General features: G+C 35.3%; 1 long non-coding RNA gene across 1 annotated transcript; it reads left to right on the top strand.

The window, feature by feature from the left end:
• The first annotated feature begins 435 nt into the window (after nt 1-435).
• LOC119799216 lies at nt 436-1,643 on the top strand. The gene is made up of 4 exons (XR_005282822.1): nt 436-528; nt 626-736; nt 889-986; nt 1,523-1,643. It is a non-coding gene; the product is annotated as an uncharacterized LOC119799216 (long non-coding RNA).
• The last annotated feature ends 5,225 nt before the right edge of the window (nt 1,644-6,868 follow it).

The following is a 6,868-nucleotide window of genomic DNA, read 5'->3' as shown; positions in this document are numbered from 1 at the left end:
GGAAACATGAGGTGATCTTGGTGACGGTCCCAAGTGCTATTCTTCTGTTTATGATCGACTCATTAAAGAAATCCAGATTATTTCATATAAACATACATATGTCTTCCCTTTCTCCCCTAAAAGGTTGTGTTTCCCAAAGATGACAGATGTTTCATATTGGAGGTAATCTATTAATAACTTTCTTAAACTCCAAGCACATAACACTGCTGAATACAACACTGAATACAACACACCAGATGAATTAAAACATAAGGGAAATACAATATGTTTGTTGTCATTAATTTTCCATGCTCTCATTTCTCCCAATTTATGCCTTGATGATCAGAATGATTATCTTTTAATATATTTTGTTTTGCCTAACTTAAATTTCACAGTTGTCAGCATGTCTGCTCTCTGAGATCCTCGGGGAAGTGGTACTCCTGGAAGGAGATCAGACTTACATGACACTGGGGCTCGTCTGCACCACCTTCAGAGACATCATGTCCACTGTAGGTTTCAGGAGAAGGGTGCATTTTCAGTGGCTTGACAGTAAGTGCTGTAATTAAGGGTACAGTGGTATCGTTATGCATATTTTCACCAGCTCTTTGGAAATGTTCACTGTTTGTGTATAATTTGTTTTTTACAGGTGTTGCTAATTGGGGCAGGTTTTCGTTGTCATACAAGGAGGAGTTCTACACCATGTACAGCATTGAGACATGCTGCGAATGCAGAACTCTGTACAAAAAAAACACACCTGGTATATATATTTCAAACTTTATAGTCTTGAATCTATATAGATCCAAACGGTATTGTTGTAATTCGTCATTTAACACAGAGTGTAATTGCCATTGATCAGTGTGCTTTTTGTTTTGTTTCGTTTTTTTGTTGTTATTTCATTTTTTTCTACAGGATATGTTGGGAAAGGAAAAAGGGGAGTGCTGCAAGCTATTTACTCTGAAGACCCTAACCCTGGATACTGCAGTCACTTTTGCAGCCAAATGCAATAGGTAAACATAAGTTAGATACCTGGCCTAGACTCAATTGGCTTACTGAAGTTTATCCAGAAGGATTAAAGTGTAAAATATAAAGGAACTGAGTAATGTTATTTATTAGAAAAGCCTTGTAACTGGGAGATTCTTTAAAGCAATCCCTCTGAGCAGAGGTGGGATGCTGTTGTGCATGTGCAAGTTGCCCACAATACCTTGAACATAAATCAAATTATGGTCATTAATGTTTTACTTTACTTTTCTTGATCATATAGTTATGTAATTAGTATATATATATTTATCATTATTATTATTATTATTATTAAAATATATATATTTTAATTATAATATATATATATAAATATATATATATATATATATATATATATATATATATATATATATATATATATATATATATATATATATATATATATATATATATATATTATTTTTTCTTTTTTACAAATGTTAAACAGGGTATGGACATATCAGATACAAGTGTAATGAAGATATTACACCTATGTTTATTGTTCCTCTCCTTCCTAAATCTCCAGGATGTCATCCATGGATCTGCCTGTCCAGAGGAGAAAACACCACGACACTGTGGGATTTTTTACCAGCTCTTTTGTTTAAATGTTTGTGTTTACATGAGAATAAAGTTTGAACTGAAAAAAATATATACCCATTTCCTGTAATCTGTAAAAAAATTAATGAAAAATTAATGTTTTAATGTATTATAGGTATTTGGTCAATTAACGGACAATGCCAAACGATTACCGTTTATTGGCTAAATAAAATAGATTTGTGACAAATAGAGACCGCGGGCGCAATGTAGTTTGTTTGAGTGGAGTTGCCATATCGTTACGAGTGGCGTTGCCATATAGTGTGACGGGTGGAGTTGCCATATTGTGACGTCATCAAAAGGCGCAGGCCCCCGAGTCAATCTGGCAGCCCGAGTCAATCTGGTACCTACACCGGCAGTTTTGGACAAAATTGTGAGAAAATGCCACAATATCGAAAGAGTTTTTCATTCTGGGTTATGTGGAGAGCGAGAAAAAAAGCATGCTTGAAGAATGCTTGCGGAATTTGCAAAGAATTTCTGATCAACTTTCTGCCGACACACACAACGCACTTAAAACGGCTTAGAGGAGCTGAAAGTGTTAATATCGACCCATGTCCGATCTGAAACAATGAATATTCGGCAGCCCAGGCCGGTTCAGGTAATAACCAGATGCAGTTTTTAATACTGTGGTAAAGCTTTCTGCCTCTTCGGAAATTATAGTAAAGCCAACTAGCTTTTGATTTTGACTTGCTAGAAGGCACAAAGCATTACAGCACCCTCCTTCAGCTCCTCTGAAAATAAAAGCGCACCTCCGCTTCATGTCTTATTCACTCTTAGATTTTCTTTTTTTTTTTATTTTATTGAAAAACAAATTCAAAATACTATTTCAAACAGCAGAAAAGTACAATTGAACAGATGCAATCCATAATGGTTTTTATAAGATAAAAAACTATAAACTTAAACAGACAAAAAAATTTTAAAGAATCAAAAGGAAAAAATAGAAAAAAAGAAAAACAAAATAAAACAAGTAACACAGGGGTTTAGCTAAAGTATACTGCTATAAAATCTGAAGACCTGAAGGATTCTTTATTTTACAGTAACTTAAGTCATGAAAACGTTTTGCTTGGAAATTGGGAGACATTTTAAAGAATCTTCACTTGTGAATAAATCATTTTCCAATAATGAATATAATATTACATTAAAACACTTTTAGTAAGCTTGAAAAAATTCCTCTCCAGGTTATCATTCCAAAGTAGTCTTTTTCTGTAGAATTTCATCAATCCATCCAGTTCATGAAACACTCCTTTTTTCTAGCTTTAAAGAAACACTACAGAAAATAGCATCTGTTGACACAAATTGTTTCCTCCACTTTAGGAATGCAAAGATCCAGGGACAGAGCAGGGGGTCAGTGGGAACCCTACTGCTGCCACCTGGCCCTGGTTTGTCCTCATGGATGAGGTATTAGGACAGAGGCCCTCTGTTAAACTCACCTGTCCTAATTGCCTCCATCCCTGAGGACACACCAGGGCCAGGTGCTGCAGAGGCTGAGCAGCATCAGGGTGAAGAGAATGAGGATGAGAGAGGAGGGAAAGGAGGAAGAGAAGAAGGAGAGACGAGATGGTTGATTTAATGAGGGAGGATATCAGATGGCAGAGGGAGGAGGGAAAGGATGGACAGATTATTTAATTTATTGGAGAGGATGGTGGACAGATGTTGATTTTTTGTTTTGTTTTGTCTTTTACAAGTTGAGGTTCTGTGTTGCTGTTATTGTTAAATTAAATTATTAAATTGTTTATAAAAGTTATTGTTGTTGGTGTGTCTTTTAAACTTTTTACATTATCTGTTTCATCACTTCTTTACAATTTAACCCCTTGAACCCTACGGACCCACCGGTGGGTCCAGCTGCTACGTGACCTCGTAATTTTAACAAACCCCCAATATTGATGTAAACACTTTTGGCACAGTTTGGTGACATTTTTGGTTAAATGTGCCAAAATGGCCTCTCCGCCTAAGAAATTTCTCACTAATACCATTCTAAAATAAATATGATTCATGAGTCCAAATTTGGTATATTTTTACACAACATTTAGATTTAAAAGTCTGTACTACTTTTTTGTGCTATAAATAATATTTTGGTAGTGTTTTGCAATGTTTATTTCAAAGAAAATTTTGGCGAGGTTCAAAAAATGCAAAATATTTTGTCCCTAATATTTCAGGCAGGGTCAAAGCTACAATGGTGCTGACACCAGAAAACCATTCTATGACATCTTACCTTTACAGAGGTACCAAAAGTTTCTTCTTAAATCTAATAGCTGTGAGGCTATAAGTGATTTACTTTTGTGTGTTTTTGTCAGGCGGAAATTTATTTATTCCCCCCGAGGGTGTAAGAAGTTAAGTAAACTTAGAACAACTTCTCAGTGACAACATCAGTTTATTTTTTAGAGAAGCAAGTATTTACAATAAACTATTAAAAACATTTTTAACTACATTAGATTTTAAAATTAACTACTACTATTTACAGAAGATATACAATAATTATTACTTGAGAACATATATATATACACAATTGTCACTGAGCAGGAGTCCCTGGTGGTGCTGCTGGACTGGATGGGATGGGATGCCACACAGATGAGCTTGGAGTCTTCTGACTGCGAGTGGGACATCATCTGGGGGGTCACCGGCTCCCAGGCAGATGTTTTGCAGGACAGCACATGCCATTATGACCTGTAGAAAAAAGGAGACAAAAATTTTTATTTTTATTCAGTCATCTATCTTTTTTCATTATCTTTGCTACATGAATTATTAGAAATTTTATTTTACCTAATCTAGATCCACTATTTAACTTTTTTTCTTTCGTTTTTAGATTTAGAATTTTTTTTTTCTGTTTTCTGTTTTTGTTATATAATTGCAAATAAAATCAGGCAGTAAGGGGATAATTTAGACAAATAATGATTTATTTCTCAATCTAACACAGTTTGGGTTCTCAACACAACATTAGTAATGGTGAAAGTAGTGATTTAAGTCAGTTATTTACAGGGTTTGTACACATTTAACTATGCAATTCAAATTGCTAAAGTTACAAACAAGCTTATATCAAGTCTTACAAATGAATCTAAAATTTGATAAACATATTCATCAATCTGCTGACAAACGTTTGTTTAATAGCTGGTATATTCTGATCATTAGCAGGCCCCTGTGGGGGAAAATAATAACATGTAAATGTTACCTCTCCACTGCTCTCTCCCAGCCTGAGAAAAATCCGTCGACCGTTTTGCTGCCGCCGAAGCCGTCAAAGCCGACTCTCCTCCTCCAATAATAAGTAAATAAAAAATAAAATAAAATAAAAATTTCCACATCCCAGCCATCGGAGCCTTCGGAGCATCCTCCTGGGTCCTCCTAAGGCTGGGTAGGCTGGGTCCTTCGAAGAACGCAGCCTGCAAATTGAGACGCAGCTATTGTGGACCACTGAATAGCACAATCAATTAGCTAGCAAGGCTAACACCTGTCCGCCAAAACGCTACGCAAATCTCTGACGTTTTTGATTTATGGCAAGATATCACTGATGTCATTTTGACTAGTCAGAATGTCAATTTAAGATATCTTTAATGGAAAAGCTGAATAATTCAAGATATCTTTAATTCATTTAGAGATATCTTAAAAGGAATTTCGAATAGTCGAAAGTACAATTCAAGATATCTTTAAATTTGTTTTGTCTAGTCATTATTTGCTTTTAAGATATCTATAATTGAGTTTTCACTAGTCAAAACTGCATATCTCCTATCCTAAAATACATTTAAGATATCTTGAAATATGGTGGCATTTGAGATATCTTTAATTAGAATTATGACTAGTCAAAACTAAAATCGAGATATCTTTAATTTCCTTTATGACTAGTCGTAATTTAATTGTAGATATCTGAAATGTGTATTTCAGATAGTCAGTAATTAATTCTAGATATCTTAAATTGACGTCTCCATACAAGTTAATGGTAAATCTGACGTCATTTCGACTAGTCAGAATGTAATTAGAGATATCCCGAATAGGAATTTTGACTAGTCAAAATATATTTAGAGATATCTTAAATCACTAAAACGTCTAGTCATAAAACAATTTGAGATATCTTGAATGTAAAGGTGGAGCAGCCGAATTTATGTTAAAACGGCTTGCCATAGGCCTCCATGCTGCTGTTGCTTCCACGCTGCATTTTGTTTTGATGACGCACGCGGCTGTAGGCTACGACGCTGGTAGCTGCTGTTGCCAGATTGGGTGTTTTTCCAGCTACATATTAAGGCCTGTTTACGGTGTGATTTAGCCGGGGTTTCGCCTGGAGGGCTTTATAGAAATCTGGCAACCTATTGAACGGAGTTGAACTGAGAGAGCGTGCCGTTCACAGACACCAGAATGAACGAGTTCACAATAACGTTCATCAGGCAATAATGCAGTACGTTCAGTTCACGTTCGCCCAAAATATGAACGAGTTCATGAACTTTCGTTCAATGAACGCGTTCAGGCACAACACTGCCTATATATATATATATATATATATATATATATATATATATATATATATATATATATAATTATTAAAAACCCAACTGATTGCATCCAATCATTGACTTATAGAATTCTCTCGAAAGTAGATATTCGCTTGTATTTTGTAATTTACTCAACAGCAGTCCCTCACACTCAGGATGCATAAAGCAGCAGTGGAGAGGAAAAACTCCCTTTTAACAGGAAGAAACCTCCAGCAGAACCAGTACCAGGCTTAGTGAGCACAGCCATCTGCAGAGGTTGAAAGGAGTTCAAGGAGACAGAAGCAGACATAAAAGATGAAGATAGAAGCAGTGATCTATAAATACATTATATGTTAGGAAAGGTCACAGCAGAATAGCTCCACATATGGCTCTGTTAAGGAAAGAAATGTTTAAACAGATTTTGTACCTAAATGCAGTTTAAAACCTGTTCTTTTTTACTTTTATTTGACTAAAGTAAAGACTCTAAGTACTTTTACACCTCTGATAAATAGTTAACAGTCTGTTTCATCATGCAGTGGAGGTTAAGTTTAGTTAACTTTAGAACCAGTTTAAGAAAAACCCAAATGTTGTGAAATATGAAACCGTGGAACTAAAAGAGGGTGTGTTTTCTTTTGTAACATAACTGTAGATCCTTCAGCACAGTTATCACATTAACTCGTGCCCCTGATAGGAATGTGTTGAATATAGTCAGCCCATTGAACAATGACCCAACCATACCAGGCAGGTTAAACAAAGCAGGGTGTGGTCTAAAAATAGCTCTCATCCACTTAAAGGACTATTTGAAAAGTGCTGGTGCAGATATA

This window comes from Cyprinodon tularosa, unplaced genomic scaffold (assembly GCF_016077235.1).
Source record: "Cyprinodon tularosa strain WSP-4 unplaced genomic scaffold, ASM1607723v1 ctg654, whole genome shotgun sequence".
Taxonomy (NCBI): Eukaryota; Metazoa; Chordata; class Actinopteri; order Cyprinodontiformes; family Cyprinodontidae; genus Cyprinodon; species Cyprinodon tularosa.
The sequence above is the reverse complement of the archived record's forward strand: the minus strand, read 5'-3'. Positions and strand labels throughout refer to the sequence as shown.